The 22,300-nt window shown below is 39.7% G+C and overlaps 1 protein-coding gene across 1 annotated transcript in view; it reads left to right on the top strand.

The window, feature by feature from the left end:
* The window catches only part of LOC131682957 (cartilage oligomeric matrix protein), a 1,738,261-nt gene that overhangs the window by 299,153 nt on the left and 1,416,808 nt on the right, over positions 1 to 22,300 (top strand). The window lies entirely within an intron of this gene.

Raw genomic sequence — 22,300 nt, 5'->3', positions numbered from 1 at the left:
CCATTTCATTAATTTGATTCATTGTATTCAGTGGATGAATTAAATCAATTTGATTCATTTGATCATTTGATTCATGTGATTCATTTGATTCATTTGATTCATTTGATTCATTTGATTCATTTGATTCATTTGATTCATTTGATTCATTTGATTCATTTGATTCATTTGATTCATTTGATTCATTTGATCCATTTGATTCATTTGATTCATTTGATTCATTTGATTCATTTGATTCATTTGATTCATTTGATTCATTTGATTCATTTGATTCATTTGATTCATTTGATTCATTTGATTCATTTGATTCATTTGATTCATTTGATCCATTTGATTCATTTAATTTATTTGATTCATTTGATTCGTGTGATTCATGTGATTCATTTCATTCATATGAATCATTTGATTCATTTGATTTATTTGATTTATTTGATTTATTTGATTTATTTGACTTATTTGATTCATTTGATTCATTTGATTCATTTGATTCATTTGATTCATTTGATTCATTTGATTCATTTGCTTCATTTGATTTATTTGATTCATTTGATTCATTTGATTAATTTGATTCATTTGATTAATTTGATTCATTTAATTCATTTGATTCATTTGATTCATTTGATTTATTTGATTCATTTGATTCATTTGATTCATTTGATTCATTTGATTCATTTGATTCATTGGATTCATTTGATTCATTTGATTCATTTGATTCATTTGATTCATTTGATTCATTTGATTCATTTGATTCATTTGATTCATTTGATTCATTTGATTCATTTGATTCATTTGATTCATTTGATTCATTTGATTCATTTGATTCATTTGATTCATTTGATTTATTTGATTCATTTGATTCATTTGGTTCATTTGGTTCATTTGATTCATTTGATTCATTTGATTCATTTGATTCATTTGATTCATTTGATTCATTTGATTCATTTGATTCATTTGATTCATTTGATTCATTTGATTCATTTGATTCATTTGATTCATTTGATTCATTTGATTCATTTGATTCATTTGATTCATTTGATTCATTTGATTCATTTGATTCATTTGATTCATTTGATTCATTTGATTCATTTGATTCATTTGATTCATTTGATTCATTTGATTCATTTGGTTCATTTGATTCATTTGATTCATTTGATTCATTTGATTCATTTGATTCATTTGATTCATTTGATTCATTTGATTCATTTGATTCATTTGATTCATTTGATTCATTTGATTCATTTGATTCATTTGATTCATTTGATTCATTTGATTCATTTGATTCATTTGATTTATTTGATTCATTTGAATCATTTGAATCGTTTAAATAATTTGATTCATTTAATTCATTTGATTAATTTGATTAATTTGATTCATTTGATTCATTTGATTCATTTGATGCATTTGATTCATTTGATTCATTTGATTCATATCTTTAATTTTATGCATTTCATGTTCAGTCATTCGTTATATTTCATTCAACTTGTTAGTATGAGTCAATTTATTTTATTAATCTTATAACTATTTCCAAATATAATCTTTATTTTTATTTAATAATTAACCTAATTTGATTCGCGTATTTTATAATTTTGATTTATATTAATTTTTCTACTTATTTTATGAATTTAAAAACCTATTATTTCATTTTTTGCTTTACTTTTTTATTTCGGTCGTTTTGTTGATTTCTATAATTTATTCACTTTCTTCGAGATTTATTTATGCACGACTAGAAACTGTTTTCATCCCACCTCTAGTTGGGTGCCTACTTCTCGTGAGTTCTGCAAACTAATCCAATAGTGAAATGTGTAAGAAATGTCTCATCTCACTGCTAGGTGGATTAAATCGGTTTTTGTTTTAGTGTTTCGGATTCTCCTCGTCAGTAACTAGCACCAACTGGGTGTCTAGTTAGACGATGTATCTAAACTAGTATCCAAATTAGCACTAGTTAGACACTAAAATCCAAAAAGTCACACGTCTTGCGTGAACACTAAACAACTGGCTTATACCGAGTGATATCTCGATAATAAGCACAGAAGTTCTGTTTGCCGACGAGGAATATGAACCGAAACTGTCTTATGGTCTGAAGACCCAAACGCCTGTAATTATGCAAATTCCCAAATGGGAAAATTTTTGGACTATGCCAAATTTTTTTGTGCATAAGGACACAATACCTTACATTAAGTATGATTTTTGTTTTAGTTCTCGGATTCTCCTCGTCAGTAACTAGCACCAACTCATAACAGTTTTAGCCGTCGCTTTGAAAGGTTGTGTTTGCTGATTGGTTGTAGCAACCAAGGCTGTGCAAGCCGTGAATAGGCTAGAAGTTTGTGTGCCGTGTCAGTGTTTGATGCTGTGTTGGTGCGGAGACAGGCAGGATTGTTGGCTGCGAGAGCGGTCGTTTGGTGGTGGTACCACACGATAAGCGAGTGTTGGTGCGAAGGCAGCGAAGTCTCAGGTAAGCTGCGCCCCACCTTGGTGGTAGTAGTGGTTGCGCTGCATCAAACCGGCGCTTGCGACGGAGTGAGACAGAGCTGCATCTGGTTGGTGAAGCGGCTCGCTTCATCATCACTCATTCATCCGTATTAGTGCAGATACGGTATTTTGAGTATTTGTGTACCTAGCCACGCTGCGTAGTAGGGGAAAATACTGGACCCACAGGTAAGCGGCGGCCCCACCTTGGTGGTGGTAGTGGTTGCGCTGCATACAGTCGGCGCTAAGTGAGACTGAGCTGCATCTTGTTGGTGAAGCGTCTCGTTTCATCATCACTTATTCATCTGTGCTAGTGCAGATACGGGCTTTCGTGTATTTGTGTACCTAGCCACGCTGCGTAGTAAGGAAATATCCCTGGACCCACAGGTACACAGAGGCTCCATCGTGGTAGTGGTGGTTGCGCTGTGTTCAACCCGAGCGTGTGACAGAGGGAGACAGCGTGAATCTGCAACTCTTTGAAGGACAGGTAGATTTTAATATAATTGTGTTAGTATTTAATTAACTTACTGTGTATGGTAGGCGAGATGGAGGATAGTGAGATGGAATCCTCCATTTCACAAGAGCAAAATTCTTCTGATCCCCCTCCCTCAACTCCCCCTAGAATAAAATTATACCATCAAGGGTCTTCTAGACCTTGGCAAGTTTTCTTCAGGCGGAAAGGAAAGCCATTAAACCTTGTGCAAATTGCATGGGATCTGACTTCACGATTTTCTGCTGCAACAGAGATCGTGAAAGTAAATAAAGACAAACTTCGAGTTAGCATTGATAACATTAGACAAGCTAACGAGATAGTAGCCTGCGAACTCTTCACGCGTGAATATAAAGTTTATATACTTTCGCGCGATATAGAATGCGATGGAGTCATCTCCGAACCCAGCCTCACTGCCGACGATATACTTAAGCATGGTGTTGGTTGTTTCAAGAACACCCTGCTTAATAATGTAAAAATACTCGATTGTAAGCAATTGTACTCAGTGTCACTTGAAGAAGAGAAAAAAGCTTACCATCCATCATATTCATTTCGTGTAACTTTCGCTGGGTCTGCTTTGCCTAGCCATGTTCTTATTAATAAAATTCGTCTCCCCGTTCGCCTTTTCATCCCTCGTGTGATGAATTGCCTCAATTGTAAACAGCTTGGCCACACAGCCACTTACTGTTCCAATAAGTTACGGTGTGGCAAATGTGGGGTGCCTCACCAAGAGGATACATGCAATAAAAACTTAGAAAAATGTTTACATTGCGAAGAAAATTCACACGAGCTCCTTGCATGTCCCATATATAAATTGCGGGAGGATAAAATTAAACGATCCTTGAAGGAGAGGTCTAAGCGCTCTTATGCAGAAATACTGTAAAATGCTACTCCTGAACCCACGGTCTCAGAGAACAGATACGCTATTCTATTGCCGAAAGAATCTGACTCTGACGAAGCGTCCGAAGGTACATCATTTGTTTTACCTAGAGGATCCAGGAAAAGTAAACAATCCTCTTTTCCCAAACTGCCAAGCAAGGGCCTTAAAATTTCTCCTCCAGTAAATAAATTGCGGCCAAAGCTAAAGAATTCCGATGCAATACCGAAGCCAGTCCCTCCCGGTTTTGGTAATGTACAATCAGGAGCGGATCCAGAAAAAAATTTCGGAGGGGGTCCAAAATTTCAACTTTGAAATGTAATTGTGCAATACGTAATATGAAATACCCTCATTTAATTAAAATCAGGTTTGGCAATCGAATCTAGTTTGAAATGATTTTGAACTTGGAATGAATTTAAAATAGAAACTATTTTAAAATTTCTTAAGAACTTAAAAAATTTCGGGGGGGACCCTCTCCCTGGATCCGCCACTGTGTACAATCCAAACAGAACACAATTACTGGAAATAATAAAACTTCAACTTCCTCCGAGCCTCAACCGGGGATAGGTTTATTGAAATTTTCTGATATTGTTGATTGGATTTTCAAAGCATTCAATATTTCTGAACCACTAAAAAGTATACTTTCAGCGTTCCTCCCAACAATTAGAACATTTTTAGAGCAGCTGATTGCTCAATGGCCCATCCTTGCAGCAATTATATCTTTCAATGGTTAATTCATCTCCTTCAGTGAAAGATTCCATCACTGTTTTACAGTGGAATTGCAGAAGTATCATACCAAAAATTGATTCCTTAAAAATTTTGCTCTATGTGAAACATGGCTTACCTCAAACATTAATTTCAACTTAAATGATTTCAACATTATTCGCCTAGACCGAGACACCCCGTATGGAGGAGTGCTTCTTGGAATTAAAAAGTGCTATTCTTTCTATAGAATTAACACCCCCTTGTTTGCGGGCATTGAGGCTGTAGCTGTCCAAACGAACATTAAAGGCAAAGACATGTCTATAGCTTCTATATATATATATATATATATATATATATATATATATATATATATATATATATATATATATATATATATATATATATATATATATATATATATATATATATATATATATATATATATATATATATATATATATATATATATATATATATATATATATATATATATATATATATATATATATATATATATATATATATATATATATATATATATATATATATATATATATATATATATATATATATATATATATATATATATATATATATATATTTATATATATATATATATATATACCTCCCAAAGCTCAAATTGGACAACGTCAGATTTTTGAGGTAGTGGAATCCATGGCTGCTCCGTGGCTGATACTGGGAGACTTCAACTCGCACGGGTATTGTGGGGTTCCCTCTTCAATGATAATCGATCCTCTTTGATATACAATGTTTGTGACGAGCTCAATATGACAGTTTTAAATACAGGCGAAATAACACGCATCCCCAGACCACCCGCACGACCAAGTGCATTAGATCTATCTCTATGCTCGACATCACTTCGGTTAGATTTCACGTGGAAGGTTGTACCTGATCCTCACGGTAGCGATCATTTGCCAGTCGTTATTTCAATTAACAGTTAATTAGTCCTTACGAATTCAATCAATGTCCCTTATGACTTGACACGAAATATTGATTAGAAAAAATACCAATCTTTAATTTCCACTTCTCTTGTTTCGACGGAAGAGCTACCACCTACCGAAGAATATGAATTTCTAGCGGGTTTGATTATTGAAGCAGCAGAACAAACCCAAACGAGATGCAATCCTAGCATGACCATACATAGCCGGCCTCCTAATCCCTGGTGGGACAAAGAGTGCTTGGATGCATATGAAGCTAAACAAGTTGCTTACAAAGAAATTATGAAACGGAAAGGGTGTACACGTGCGAACTTTGAAAATTATTCGATTTTACAAAACAAATTTGACAGTCTCCGTCGTGCCAAAAAGTCTAGTTATTGGAGACGTTTCGTTGATGGCTTGTCAAGAGAAACATCAATGAGTACTCTTTGGAACACAGCCAGAAGAATGAGGAATCGAAACGTAACTAATGAAAGCGAAGATTTTTCGAATTGCTGGATATTTAATTTTGCCAAGAAAGTTTGTCCAGATTCTGCTCCTGCGCAGAACATCATTCGCGATGCTCCCACAAGTAACGATTCCATAGATTCGCCTTTGACAATGATGGAATTTTCAATTGCACTCCTCTCATGCAACAATAATGCTCCGGGTCCAGACAGAATTAAATTCAACTTGGTGAAGAATCTGCCTGACCTAGCAAAAGACGCTTGTTGAATTTATTCAATAAGCTTCTTGAGCAAAATATTGTCCCGCACGACTGGAGACAAGTGAGAGTTATCGCCATTCCAAAACCGGGAAAACCAGCCTCCGACCATAACTCGTAACGACCGATTGCAATGCTATCCTGCATCAGGAAATTGTTGGAAAAAATTATCCTACGACGTCTCGACAATTGGGTTGAGGCGAACGGCTTGCTATCAGATACCCAGTTTGGTTTTCGGAGGGGAAAGGGAACGAATGATTGTCTGGCGCTACTTTCGTCAGAAATCCAACTAGCTTACGCAAAAAAAAGAACAAATGGCGTCTGTGTTCTTAGACATAAAAATAGCATTCGACTCTGTTTCCATTGATGTTCTCTCAGAGAAACTACATCAATGTGGTCTTTCACCAATATTAAATAATTATTTATACAACTTATTGTCAGAAAAGCACATGCATTTTTCATATGGAGATTTGGCAACATTCAGAATAAGTTACATGGGCCTCCCACAAGGTTCTTGTCTAAGCCCCCTTCTCTACAATTTTTACGTGAATGACATTGATAATTGTATTGTCAGCCCATGCATTCTAAGGCAACTTGCAGATGATGGCGTGGTTTCTGCCACAGGACCAAAAGCCATAAATTTACAACAACCACTGCAAGATAGTTTGGATATTTTATCAAGTTGGGCTTTGAAGCTAGGCATCGATTTCTCTACGGAGAAAACAGAGTTGGTTGTTTTTTCAAGGAAGCGTGACCCAGCTCAGCTTCAGCTTCAGTTGGTTGGTAGAACGATAGCCCAAGTCATGACCTTTAAATATCTCGGAGTTTGGTTCGATTCTAAAGGTACATGGGGAGGCCACATTAGGTATCTGATAAAGAAGTGCCAACAAAGGATAAATTTTCTCCGAACAACAACCGGATCTTGGTGGGGTGCTCATCCAAGTGACGTGATAAGATTGTATCAAACAACGATACTTTCAGTGATGGAATATGGGTGCTTCTGTTTCCGTTCAGCTGTAAACACTCACATTATTAAATTGGAACGAATACAGTATCGTTGTCTACGAATCGCCTTAGGTTCCATGCAATCGACACATACGATGAGTCTTGAAGTACTAGCGGGAGTTTTTCCCTTAAAAGATCGATTCTGGGATCTCTCCTCTCGTTTACTTATACGATGTGAGGTTATGAAACCACTGGTAATTGAAAATTTCGAAAGACTTGTCGAGCTTCAATCCCAAACCAGATTCATGACAGTGTACTTCAATCACATGTCACAAGAAATAACGCCTTCTAGTTATGTTCTGACATGTGTTAATATACTAGATATTCCCGATTCCACTTTATTTTTCGACACGTCCATGCGAAAGGAAATTCGTGGAATTCCGGATCACCTGCGCTCTCTGGAGATCCCTAAAATATTCATAAGTAAATACCAACACATTGACTGCCATAAAATGTTCTACACTGATGGGTCACGAATCAATGAGGCCACTGGCTTCGGTATTTTCAACAATAACACCTCGATCTCTTTCAAGCTTGCAGAACCTGCCTCCGTTTATACAGCCGAACTAGCAGCCGTTCACTATAGTCTGGAAATCATTGATACTTTACTTCCGAACCATTATTTCATCCTCACAGATAGCCTCAGCACAATTAAGGCACTACGCTCAATAAAGCTTGATAATCACGCTCCGTTCTTTTTGAAGAAGATACGAGAATACTTAACTAAATTAACAAATAAATCTTACCAAATTTAATGCACTTCCACTTGACATGCAGAGAATCGACAATCGTACCTTCAAGACTAGATTGAAACAGTACTTTAAACATAGGCTTAACGAAATATTTAATTAATGATATTGTTTTGTAATTTAATGTAAACATCCGTCAGCAGTATTTAACTTTAATTTAATTTATAATGTGGATCCCTTAACAGGAAATCTATTTCCACTGGGATTCCACCTTAGTTAATTATCTTAAACTAATTGCACATCAATAAATGTCTGTCTCAGCTCAGTTTGTTTTATTTGTTTTGTTTGTTTTTGTTGCCATTGTTCATGGGCTGAGACAAGTTGCGTCCACTACCAGGGGGCTCTTGTATGAGTTCTTTGGTGTGGGGGAGTGTGGTGGGCAATTAAAAAAAAAAATATCTTTCCAAAAAAAAAAAAAAATTACCTTAGTGTGGATTCCCGCTCATTGGTCCATACCGGGAAATGAGAGAGCGGATAATTTAGCCAAAATAGGGGCGCTGGACGGTGACATCTATGAAAGACCTATTGCCTTCAATTAATTTTTAAGCGCTTCTCGTCAGAGGACGCTTACTAGTTGGCAAACATCATGGGACAATGGAGATCTGGAACGGTGGTTGCACTCAATTATCCCTAAAGTATCAACGAAGGCATGGTTCAAAGGGTTGGTTGTAAGTCGAAACTTCATTCGTGTGATGTCTAGACTCACGTCCAACCATTATACCTTGAATGCGCATCTCCGCCGTATTGGGATCACAGAAGATAATCAATGTGCTTGCGGAGAGGGTTACGAAGACATTGAACATGTTGTTTGGTCTTGCACTGAATATCGTGAAGCCAGATTCCAATTAATAGACTCCTTACGAGCCAGAAGAAAACCAAATTTGATATCCTCGCTTTACGAGATCTCACATACATGGGCCACATTTATCATTTCCTGAAAACAATTAATATTCAAATATAATTATTCCCACAATGTTTCTAGTTTTTTTCCCTTGCTACCCACAAACAATTTAGATTTCTTCGCAGTTAGTTAAGTTAGATAAAAGGATATAAATAAAGAAAAAAATAAACAAAGATTACAGAAAAACTATCAATAGGTTTACAATGAAATTCAAGAAAATAGAGTATACATAAAATTTTGAAATATGCCAAATTTGTTTGTGCATAAGGACACAATATCTTGCATTAAGGCGAAAGGTTACAGGATCGGCAGCGGCGCTTTCTCGAATTTTTAAAACTTTTACGTAAAAGATATCAACAATCCCTCTCGTGTAAAGTTGCGCAAGGAATTAAGCTATTTTTTGGCATAACTAAAATTTTAAAATTTTGATGATTACTCACGGCTAGCATTTTCTAGTTCGAACCAAAATATCTCCGATATTTTATTCAAAAGTACCCCATATTATTGCATAGGATTGTAGCTTGCTTTGTGTAGAATTTTTTGTTCGCTTACATTACATAGCTACGATGCTTCGTTTTTGAGTTATTCACATTTTAGTAAAGTTGATGAAATACCCATATTTGCAGCCGCATTTCTACCAAATGCCGTATGTCCAGTCTAACTTCAGTGAAAACGAATACAAAGCGCACGCGCATGCAAGATGTCGGTTTTGTGCCAGACCGGACTAAGCGATATTACATTGATACAGAGAAAAACGTGTACAAAAATTGAATCTTTGCATTCTTTACGGTATTATCCGCAATGGATTCATTTCATAATTCATGCTAATGATAATATTTTTCAAATCTGGCGCAAATGAAATGTAGCTGGAGAAGAAATTATTGATTCAATCCTATCATTTTCTCTTCTTTTGAGATTTTGCTACTTAGTCCGGTCTGGCTTTACACCGATCATATAGCACAATGGTGAAATAGGTAAGAAATCACAAATGTCGGTTAGCCGCATGCTACCGCATGGTTGCAGCCACGTGTTTCCCCATTGATGATTTCTATAGTCTGACTGTTGGTTTGAATATTTCATTCTTTCCGATATGTTATTATAGTTACTAAACTGCCTGGGCGTTCAATAATAAGGAATGCCGTTGAGGTGGAGCTTCCATACTGCATTGTCAGTAGCTTTTCGCAAGTTCTTGAGAGGTGAAAATTAGGTTACCCTCCCACTAATGAAGAATAAATAGACGATAAACTGCTTGCCGGGGAAATAAACGCACAATTCAAATGTTTATATTTACCAGGCTGCTGATGTCAGCTTGTGAGAATTATAGGTGATTTTCCGTAAATGTTTGGGAGCAAAATTCCTTATTCTATGTTTGAATGAAGAACTTTTCTCCCAAACCTTTACACAAAATCACATTTTGGAGAGCATACTTCAGCATAGTATGCATATGTATCATTAGTCGATTGTTCGATCTAGTAAAAGCTTCTGCTAAATCGAGAGAGATTTTGAAAATGGCTGTAGTTTTTAAATGTCCGTGTTTGTTTTTGCAGATATACGTTTCCCTACGTTCTTATTGCAGTTCACTCTTCATATAAAATAATGAGGGAGTAGTACACATGTCCCGTCTATAACAAAGGTGATAAGCTGGATTGTTGCAAGTACCAGTCAATCACATTGCTGAATGCCACCTACAAAGTGTTCACCGCTGCCCATAGAGAAAAATGGGGAATTCAGAGCAGGTTTTACTGGGGCATGCATCATAACAAACGAAATAATTTCGATTCGATTAGTCTTTCAAAAATGTTGCAATTACAACGTGCCACCTGTTTATAGATTTCAAAGCCGCATATGATACAATCGATTGAGATCACCTATGGGATCTAATACACGAATATGGGTTTCTAGCTAAACCGACATATTTGATCAAATCGACTATGGATCGAGTGATGTGTTACGTCCGAGTATCGGGGACACTATCAAGTTCTTTTGAAACTCAGGAAGGACTATCTAATGTTTAATATCTTCGGAAAAAATGCGGTAATAAATGGTAATAAATATGTACACGAGAGCAAGAGGTTCGAAGGAAGAAACATTACACCTTATGCTCATATGCTCTGTTCTAAACCAAGAGGCGTGATATACGATCATGTCAATCATCATTTCAACACTCTAATAACCAGACCTCGAAAGTGAAATTTCCATCTCGTTACATCTTAGCAGTTTAGAAAATATTGCAAACTACTATTTTTTTGGGCTATCTAGACTACTGTATTACTACTACTGCATTTAGATGCAACCAAAGTTGAATTTTCTACGACTAAAAAGTCGGTGCAAGTACTACAAAACACTGAAAATTACAATTATGTGGAAGAATTTAAATCTATCGTGAATAACCATGAATGATATAACCTTAAATTATTTGTATGTGAGCGAAACATTTCTAGAAGACCGTTGATAGTTTCTCATGTAAGGAACAAAAATATCTTCACAATACAATACAGAAAATTTATCTTCACTGGATTTATTATGAAATTAGTATGTATATGAGCGAGACATTTCTAGACTATTGCTGATAGTTTTAACTCAATGAGCTATTATATCTTCATATATAGTTCAGAAAATTTTCTTATTTTCCGATTTGTTATTTGGCCGAGTCTCATATACCAATCGACTGTGTGTGTGTTTTTTTTTGTTTTTGTTTTTAGAAGATAGCAAAAAACTTCCAAAAAAGCCCTGAGGCTGCTGGAAAAAATATATTAAACTTGTTACGATTTGCTTTACGAACTCTACGCGGACTCACACTTTAACTACGGTTTACGGTACACTTCAACACGAGCATTTGGGTCGTTTTCTGCGGTCTCCAGGAGAATTTCACTTGGGCGGACTATCAACCCTAAATACGGTGGTCTCTGGGCAAAGTAAACACTTCTAAACACAAAATAGCGGACTAATTCACCTCAAGGACGTTACTAATTATACAAAACAGCTTATATAGACGAGACCTTACATTTTATTACGACAAACACAAAATTGAGAATACTTGCGCATAGTATATTACTTCGTACAGAAAATCGTTGCGGCCGGGACGAACGTTGGTCGACTTGCTGCTTCGATGGGTTTCCGGGGACGACGAACTGGTACTGGAACTGCAGACGAGTGTTCAGACCGGGTGCTTCCGTCGGTCGGGATCCAGATGCGGCGGCAACTCGGCCGTGTAACGTGTGGCCTGCGTTTCGATAATGGTCCGGGAGTGGTACAATGGCTCTACACTTTCGCGCACTTTTCGACACCTATTGTGGCATCTTTTGACCAATAGTGCACTCGCGTCGCTTGTGGTTTTTTTTGCCTTTGCCAGCAAAACACTATACTAGGATCCTCAACCGTACCGAAAAATAACGGGGGGATCGTTCTTCGGATCTGTCTGATCCCACTTTTTGCGCAAACTACAAAACGGATGAAACGCACAGTCCCGGTATTGCGATGGGACGACGCTGCCGCGGTTCTTCACTCCACGGACCGAACTTTAGTGATTGATCCCGCTTTCGGCGCGGGAAGCCCTTTTTATTTCCCCGCGCCCCCGGAAACCATCTCCACTCGCGATCGATGACCTCTTCTCGTATATCGCGTAGCAAAAGCAAAACATTATTTACAAACATGTATGGGTTGGTGCCCCGATAAAAAGTTTAACTGAATTTTAAGATCGGATTGGTTGCATGCATAACCTTTACATTGTATAATTTTACTTTTCACCAAATAAACAAATGAACAAAAATGTAAATAATCTCTCTGACACATAATATAAACAATGGAGTAAATAAATAGTGTAAATAAATAAATATGGAATAAATAAATAAATAAATAACAAGCAAATAAATAAATAAATAACCAGTAAATAAATAAATAAATAACAAGTAAATAAATAAATAAATAACATAAATAAATAAATAAATAAACAAGTAACTACATAAATGAATAAATACTGACGGGCACCAACCGAAGACTACTAAACATCATCCTTCAAACATGTAAACACGGAAGCTATGACATTTATTTCACATTTAGACATTTACTGACAATATTTACAAATATAACAAAATTTTCAAGGGGTCTATATCAAGCTGGCCCAGCGACCACGGATTTATTGTGACCAAAAAAAAACACAGGTCACAATCTTCCCGGAGTCGGGGTAAAAAAAAAACGAAGTGTTTTTTTTTCATCCTGTACTGCCGACGTTGAATGCGAATACTTCTTCTCCAATGTCAGTTTTAACTCGTAAAATGATTTTTCCAAAGGCCAGAGGATCTCTTTCCTACGAGTTACGCGACTTTAGAGGAGTGAGCCTGTCCACTCTCTGTCACGGACAATATGCAGGGATAAAGGTCAAAATCGGAAAAAATAGTGCCTTCAATCAAACATTAAACGTCCTGCCAAGTGTCAATATCGCGATTTTTTGTTGCGTCAGATTAAAGGTTTCAGCCATCATCACAAGCGTTGAACGAAATCACAAACTAGTTTATCCTGTCAAGACAGTTTTGCCTATAATTAATACAATCCACAGTATTTACTTTGAGTACGGAGATCAGATCAACTTGTTCATCTCCGCCTATCCAGTTACTGTCTCAAGTACGTACTTGGACCACAGAATTTTCACATACTCTTTCATTCATTCTATGGCTTTCATTCTCCCCCACAATTACTCAAATCCTCGTACACACTCTCACACACTCTACTTTTATTAACCTATTCACGGTACAACTAAATCTAGGGCGCCCTATAACTAATAATCAACTGTAACTCTCACACGAGAGTCAGCGATTTGAGTAAAATCGAATGAGTAACTCGAAACAGTATTTTCCAAAATCCAACCGGTTCACGATTGCAATTTTTCACTAGAAAATACCCAGAGTTGACTCATTCGAACTAAGCGTAATAATATCGCACAGATCTACGCACACATACTTCAACATGTATGCTGCTAGCTGTCAAAACTGGATCAAGTACGTCGCAAGGCAATGATGACGAATTTGATGGCAAGACAAAAACATAACAAAAACAACTAAGGTAGACACGGACTGTTTTGTGCTGGCGATTTTGGACCGTTTTCTTGGCAAGTATATCGTTAATGATGATTTTTTCTTTACTTTTAGGCATGTTGATAATTGACGATGGAAAATAATTCAAGGAAAGCACAACTAATTAGGAGGAACACAGAGCTGGTGGAATCAAATGGAAATCAGCAGTCGGAAGCTGTTAAATTTTTATGATTCGGTGAAAATAAAGTGTGTCTCCCGTTTTTTCGATTGCAGCCGGCGTTCGGAAAAAAGATTTCAGTGACTAGTGGTTGAAAGTTATCCCGGTTTAAGGTGAGCCGCTGGCCATATACCGAGGCTTTTCCCGTGAAGGTCCTCCAGTTCGTAGGAGGAGGATCCAATTCTTGTTTTGATCCGGCAAGGGAGAAACTGTCGGCCGTATTTCGCGTTATACGCTTCGCTTGCATTGGATTGCTTCATGTTTCTTCTGTAAACAAGTTGCCCTTGCACAAACGATTTCGCGAAATTGCGGTGACGCAGGTTATATCGGTGACGTGATGATTCGTGTGCCTTTTGAAGATTATGGCTTACCAGATCGTAGATGCTGCTGAACATCTGTTTTCGACGATCGGCTTGTTGCTCTGGGGTAAGTGACTCATCGTGACGGGCTAGTTTATGGTCCGTGCCGTGCTCGGACAATTCGTGACCGTGCGTGATAAAGTATGGTGTACAGCCTGTCGAAGAGTGGACACTAGTATTTAGAATCACTTCGATTTCTGGCAGCCGCGTATCCCAGAGCCGCTGATCGTCTTTAACATATGTTCGGATAGCAGCATTAATGGTTCGGTTTACTCTCTCTACCGGATTCGCTTGCGAATGGTATCGAGAGTTTAACCAATGCGAAATCTTGAAACGGTCCAGTAGCTCTTTGAATTCCTTCGAAAGGAAACTACTGCCGTTGTCGCTTATAACGATTTCGGGGACAGAATTTCGGTGAAACCACTGTTCTCGCATGACAGTGCATAAAGAGGAACTACTGATTTTCTTCATAGGATGAATCATAACCCATTTGGAGAAGTAGTCGGAAATCACCAAAATGTGCTGATTTCCTCGACGACTGCGGGGAAGTGGGCCGATGAAATCCACTGAAATTATCTGCCATGGGCGAGTGGCGAGTTTCATGTTGCCCATGGGGGGGTTAACTGGAACTGACGCTGCTTTCACCTCCTTGCAGATTCCACATTTCTGTACATACTGCCGAATTTCTGAAGCCATTTTTGGCCAGTAGTACCGTTGACGGATTCGAGCAAGGGTTTTCTCCTGTCCCGGATGAAAGCAGTCATCATGGCACTGTTGAAGAATCTTGGGGATCTCATCAGCCGTCGGTATCGATTTCCACTCGAAACGTTGGTCGTGCGAACAGTCTGGTACCGAAATGAATTTGTACAGTCGTCCGTCCTCGACCTTGAAGTCGACGTAACGGTCCGGTTCGCCAAGAACCTTTTGGATAGTGGAATGATACTAGGATGACGCAGACGAATCGTGGACTGCAGCTACGCTTCTAGAAAGCGCGTCTGGAACAACATTGTCTTTGCCTTTACGGTGTTTGACGGACATGTCATACTGCTGTAGATTCAGCGACCACCGACTGCACCGAGATCCCACCTTCCATTTTGTGTTTAGAATGTGAGTCAGTGCAGACGAGTCGGTGATGAGCGTGAAGTGATAACCTTCGATGTACCCGCGAAAAGCATCAATAGCTAACATCGCCGCCAAGGCTTCTTTTTCAGCCGCGTGGTAGTTTTTCTGGGGAGTCGTTAACTTGTGCGAGTAATAAGATATGACGCGCTCTTGGCCGTCCTGTTCCTGGGTTAACACTCCCGCAACGGCAACGTCACTAGCGTCGGTCTGTACCGTAAACTCTCGCGAAAAGTCAGGACTTCCCAGAATAGGCGACGAGATCAGACGTTCTTTGATATCGCAGAAGGCAGCTTCAGCGGCATCGTTCCACTGGATCATCTTGGACTTCGTCTGAAGAAGATTTGACAAGGCGGCTGTTGCTCCGCTGAAGTCCGGTATGAACCTCCGATAATAATTCGCCATTCCTAGGAACCTTCTGAGCTTGGTTATCGTATTTGGTCGTTCGTACTCGACAATTGGCCGGATTTTGTCGGGATTTGCTCGCAATCCGTCTGAACTCAGAAGATATCCCAGGAAGGGAATCTCGGATACCCCGAATCGTGATTTGTCCAAGTTAATGCTGAGGTTGGCAGTCCTGAGCCGATTCGCAACTTCTTGCAAAAGTTGCATATGCTGCTCGAACGTTTCGGTTACAATGACGATATCGTCAAGGTAAACGAAAACGTACGGCTCTAGCGCTCCATGACCGAGAACGGTGTCCATCAGTCTGGCTAACGTTGCTGGACTGTTTATTAACCCGAACGGCATGCGGGTGTATTGAAATAGACCCTTTCCCTGCACACTGAACGCCGTATACTTCCGCGAGCTCGCTTCGAGAGGCACCTGCAGAAAGGCTTCTGACAGGTCAATCGTAGAGAGGTACTTCGCTTTTGGCAACTGACCGAGTATCCGACCGGGGTGTGGCAAGGGATAGGCGTCCCGCACTGTCCGTTCGTTTATTTTCCTCGCATCTAAACAGAGCCGAACTTTGTTGGGTTTAATCACTGGGACACAGTTCAAGGACCAGGAAGAATTGCTTCTTTCCAAGATCCCCTTATCTAGCAATCTCTGGAGCTCGATTGCTACCAGCCCTTGTGTTTTAGGTGACATGACATACGGAAACTGGCGGACTGGAGGCTTATCTCTCCACTCCTCTTTCAGCACGATACGGTGCTGTGCGCCAGTGGTCAGTGTCAACTCTCCGTCACCAGCCGCTAGAAACATCGACTTGATTTGCTCAACCTTCAGTTTTTCTTCCTCGGTTAGAGTCGAGTCTGGCTGAGATTGGTCGATCTGAGCAACGTTTCCGTTCTCTAGTGTTGGCATCGTCGGTTGTATTTGGAACTTTCTCCAAAAGTCCATACCGCAAATACACGGAATTGAAAGATTCGCGACAACCAATGTAGGGACAATTCGAATACGCCCTTGAAAAAGAAAGGGTAACTGTGCTTGACCTTTGATCTCAAGAGGGTCACCGCTGGCCGAGCGAAGCGCTACATTCCTCGACAGGTGGTTTAACCTTTTGGTTTTCAACTGGGAGAAAAACTTCTCGCTTACGAGAGTGTGGTTACTTCCACTATCAAGGAGGGCTCGTATCGCAATCCCGTAAACTTTTACAGGAGCGTAGGGTCGATTATCGTTGGGGAATGGGTAAACAATTTGACATACATCGACGGACCTTTCGTACAAATTCGAGGCTGCGGGCTCCCAGAAAGGTGGAGGACTCCGCCAGCTAGACTGTGAAACATTTACGCGTTCGGGGGTTGCGGACGGCGATTTTCGTTCGCTCGAGATCCGTTTTTTAGACAAAACGGGCAGAAATTTGTGGGGAATCCACGAAGGCCACAGTTCGCGCAAAGAATACCGCGCTGCTTGTCACACATTGCCATGTGGTGGCCAACTCTACCGCAATTGAAGCAGGTGTTTATCGGTGGAGGGTTATGTCGGTTTATAACCTCCTCTAGGGTAAGTTGGGGACGAGCTGAGGTAGCAGTCGGCCCTGCTTGTGGCTGGTTTGAAGTATGCGACGGTCCTGAAGGTGGGTGGGAATTCGAAAATCTCTGGTTGTTTTGAGCAGAAGACGGACCTGATCGATTCGAAGAATCTTGAGTATAGGACTGGGTATTGTTATTCCTATTTTGGTTGTGATGTTGCGAAACTGCTGCTGTAGTTCTGTCAGACACTTGTGGCTGAGATTGTAACTGGTTATTCTTTTCCTTCTTCTTTCCTTTCTTCTCTTGTACTTCAACGGTATTCACCGTCTTCTCGGTCCCGAAAACTTTGTTGTAGGCCGAGAAGTTCAACGAATCTAACTTCTGTCCCGAGGCCACAAGTGTCTGCAAATCTACAATCGGAATGAACGCTAACTGTCGCTTATAGTCAACGCGCATATTCTGCTGTAAGATTTGGATTTTTTCGTAATCTGGAATCTGTTCGCTCATACTGCGAAACAGTTTTTCCATTTCGAAATAAAATTCGTGGAAAGACTCGTGTTTCTGCTGACGTCGCTGATAGATTTTCATCTTTATAAGCGCGTCCAAATCAGGATGCATGTATGTACGTCTAAGTTCGAACACCAAGTGTTGCCAGTTCAGAAGCCTGTTCGTGGACCTTTGAGTCATGTACCACTTTAGGGCTGACCCGGTGAATAAGTGTATGGCTGATTCGAACAACTCTCTTTCTGAAATCTGCTCAGCATGACTCAGTGCTTGGACGAGCTCTAGAAACTCGTTAAGCTTTAGACCTTGATCATCTCCACTGTACTTCCCAATGTTCCATTTTGAAACAGGCAAAGTGTGTCGATGATGATACGGAACTGAGTACTGATTATGAAAAATTGGGTTTTGTATTGATGTTGGATTATGGACTGACTGCGAATATTGCGGTGCAGTTTGGTACTGTGGGTATCGAATTCTATCCGGTAATGGTTCTGGTCCCAAATTTCTATTGGAAGTTTGTGAGAAAATGGGAAAATCTGAATTATGAAGAGAATGATGGATAGGGTTATTTGTATTTTGTTGATTTCTGTAACTAGTTATTTGCGAAGGGATGTGAGGGTACAATGGAGAATTAAACGAATTTGAATTTTGAAAATTGGAACGGGGTAGATCAGGGTCAGAAAGAGTTTGTGTACCTACATTCTTTCCTTCTTTGATTTTTTTAAGTTCGGCTTCTAAATCGAATATTCTGGCTTGTAGAGAATGGATCCACTCCAGATCCTCCATACTAAGAAAGGACCTGCGGGGTCTCGGTACTGGTTCATCATTTTGACCTTCCGAATCGCTAACTGTATCATACGGGTTTGAAGGGATAACAACACCATTATTTTCATCGGTTCCTGCGGTTCCCGTAACCAATGCTTCCGATTTATTTTGCAATCCCTCTACCATTCCCACCAAATCCACCAGCATATTCTGTAGATTACTGTGTAAGTTTGGTGATCCTCGCGAATTAGTCAGGATTACAGAGACACGTTTACCAATGTGCAATAAACGTGCCAAAGATTGGTTTTTGATTGCCTCCTCATCACTATTTTCCAACATTTGCCTAATTTCCGAAAATTTATCAACACATATTGCCATTTCCCTACCCTCATCGCCTTTAACTCTGTAAGTGGCATCTACTTGTCCTTCTTTTTCCAACTTCAGTGTGTCTCGGACCCATTTCCGCTTTCGTGACAAACTGAGATCTCCGGTCAACACAACAGAACGAGACACCAATTCATGGTCGAGCTCGTCATCTTGCAAATAATCAACCCTCATCCCATAATACCATTCATCAATCATTGCACTTGCTTGATCAAAAGTAATTCGGCTAGCAGCCATTTTTGTTCAATATACTGATTTGACGAAAAAAATTACATTAAAAAAATTACACTACCAACAATATGACACTTCACCCTATACTGAAAATATTACAACATTAATTTACATAACAACAAATAACAATTTACATAATACATAACAAATATGAATTGGTGGCGACAATTCACTGGTCTACCGTACCCGTTTCAACACTGTTTTCGCATTTTGTTTTGATCACTTGAAGACAATTTCTACCTAGTTTTCTACTTTGTGACTCCGTTCTATTACTGTGAGCGATGGTGCAATTGTACAGTTTATCATCACTCGCAAAAATCGGAAAATTCACTAGCACTCTTTTCAATGAAATAATTTTGTCACTTATCACTCCGATGACTTCGCGATAATTGAAGTTGACTGAAATTTCTCCGGGAGACCGTTCGAAAAGGGGATTTACTTTTGGTCTAGAAAGCAAATCACCTTTTCTTGATTTTGCGTTGGGCGCCAATTGTTACGATTATCTTACTTAAATACGCGGACTCACACTTTAACTACGGTTTACGGTACACTTCAACACGAGCATTTGGGTCGTTTTCTGCGGTCTCCAGGAGAATTTCACTTGGGCGGACTATCAACCCTAAATACGGTGGTCTCTGGGCAAAGTAAACACTTCTAAACACAAAATAGCGGACTAATTCACCTCAAGGACGTTACTAATTATACAAAACAGCTTATATAGACGAGACCTTACATTTTATTACGACAAACACAAAATTGAGAATACTTGCGCATAGTATATTACTTCGTACAGAAAATCGTTGCGGCCGGGACGAACGTTGGTCGACTTGCTGCTTCGATGGGTTTCCGGGGACGACGAACTGGTACTGGAACTGCAGACGAGTGTTCAGACCGGGTGCTTCCGTCGGTCGGGATCCAGATGCGGCGGCAACTCGGCCGTGTAACGTGTGGCCTGCGTTTCGATAATGGTCCGGGAGTGGTACAATGGCTCTACACTTTCGCGCACTTTTCGACACCTATTGTGGCATCTTTTGACCAATAGTGCACTCGCGTCGCTTGTGGTTTTTTTTGCCTTTGCCAGCAAAACACTATACTAGGATCCTCAACCGTACCGAAAAATAACGGGGGGATCGTTCTTCGGATCTGTCTGATCCCACTTTTTGCGCAAACTACAAAACGGATGAAACGCACAGTCCCGGTATTGCGATGGGACGACGCTGCCGCGGTTCTTCACTCCACGGACCGAACTTTAGTGATTGATCCCGCTTTCGGCGCGGGAAGCCCTTTTTATTTCCCCGCGCCCCCGGAAACCATCTCCACTCGCGATCGATGACCTCTTCTCGTATATCGCGTAGCAAAAGCAAAACATTATTTACAAACATGTATGGGTTGGTGCCCCGATAAAAAGTTTAACTGAATTTTAAGATCGGATTGGTTGCATGCATAACCTTTACATTGTATAATTTTACTTTTCACCAAATAAACAAATGAACAAAAATGTAAATAATCTCTCTGACACATAATATAAACAATGGAGTAAATAAATAGTGTAAATAAATAAATATGGAATAAATAAATAAATAAATAACAAGCAAATAAATAAATAAATAACCAGTAAATAAATAAATAAATAACAAGTAAATAAATAAATAAATAAATAACATAAATAAATAAATAAATAAACAAGTAACTACATAAATGAATAAATACTGACGGGCACCAACCGAAGACTACTAAACATGAAATAAACATCCTTCAAACATGTAAACACGGAAGCTATGACATTTATTTCACATTTAGACATTTACTGACAATATTTACAAATATAACAAAATTTTCAAGGGGTCTATATCAAGCTGGCCCAGCGACCACGGATTTATTGTGACCAAAAAAAAACACAGGTCACAAACTGTAATGTCTCAGGGAGCTGGTTTGTGTTGCCATCCGACTCGCCAAAAACCACTACTCTTGCCTAAAACCTGAATCCTCCCCGGCACTACCTTACGGCATTACTTCGGGGAGGGGGTTTTTATGAGCATAACACCCACTCTAATTCCACTACTTAGCAGTTAGCTCCTTCAGTAGGGTTACAGCACTACTCCTCGACGGTGGTGTGTTCTTCACCATCAACACAGGCTGGAAATTTCTACATGGTAGTCGGACAGCTAGCAGTGGGTCGAAACTTTATGCTCTTCCCCTACGAAGACAATCTGGGCGGAAAACTTCAGAATGTCTAATTTACCTGGCTCCCTTGTGCCACTATGCACCGAAACTTTCTTCTCGTACCATTTAGCACCACTTACTCGTTCAGCTCCCGACTTGTTCGCAAACTACTCGGTCCAGTCCCCAACGATGGATCTGGCCTACTCCGAAGGAGAATTCCTAGGCGAGACAGGTTCTCCCGATAACGAGCGGTAGATTTCTCCCGATGCCGATGTTCGTTTCCGTGAGTCAATTAGCTCACCGCTTTGTTCCGATCTACTCGATGTAGCCCCAGCGATGGACCTAGCCTACTCTACGGACCAGCCAGTAGGTGCTAAGGTCCATCCAGCGATTCCGGGTGGAGCGTAGCTTCCGGTTCACTGGCGCCCCAATGATCCATTGCTAGCTATTCGACGCGGTCTGATCCCCGGCTGTGCATCTATCACGAGCTATCCGGTAGGGTGTTAAGGTCGGTCCGGTGATTCCGGTTAAGTCTGACGTCCGTATCACTGGCGCCCAGATGACTCGAACCCGGTTCTACGTTGCGTACTACTCAATTGGTCCCCGGCGGGGGACCTAATCTAAACCAACGGATAGTTCCCCGGCGGCGGAATTTCTCGCGAATCCCAATTTGTGATTTAACGGCGACTTTCTAGCCAAGGGCGTACTTTGTTGGTCCCTTCGCCACTTCCTCTGCAGCATCCGTGTCCGTACAAAATTT

The sequence above is a fragment of the Topomyia yanbarensis genome, chromosome 2 (genome assembly GCF_030247195.1).
Source record: "Topomyia yanbarensis strain Yona2022 chromosome 2, ASM3024719v1, whole genome shotgun sequence".
Classification (NCBI taxonomy): domain Eukaryota; kingdom Metazoa; phylum Arthropoda; class Insecta; order Diptera; family Culicidae; genus Topomyia; species Topomyia yanbarensis.
The sequence above is the reverse complement of the archived record's forward strand: the minus strand, read 5'-3'. Positions and strand labels throughout refer to the sequence as shown.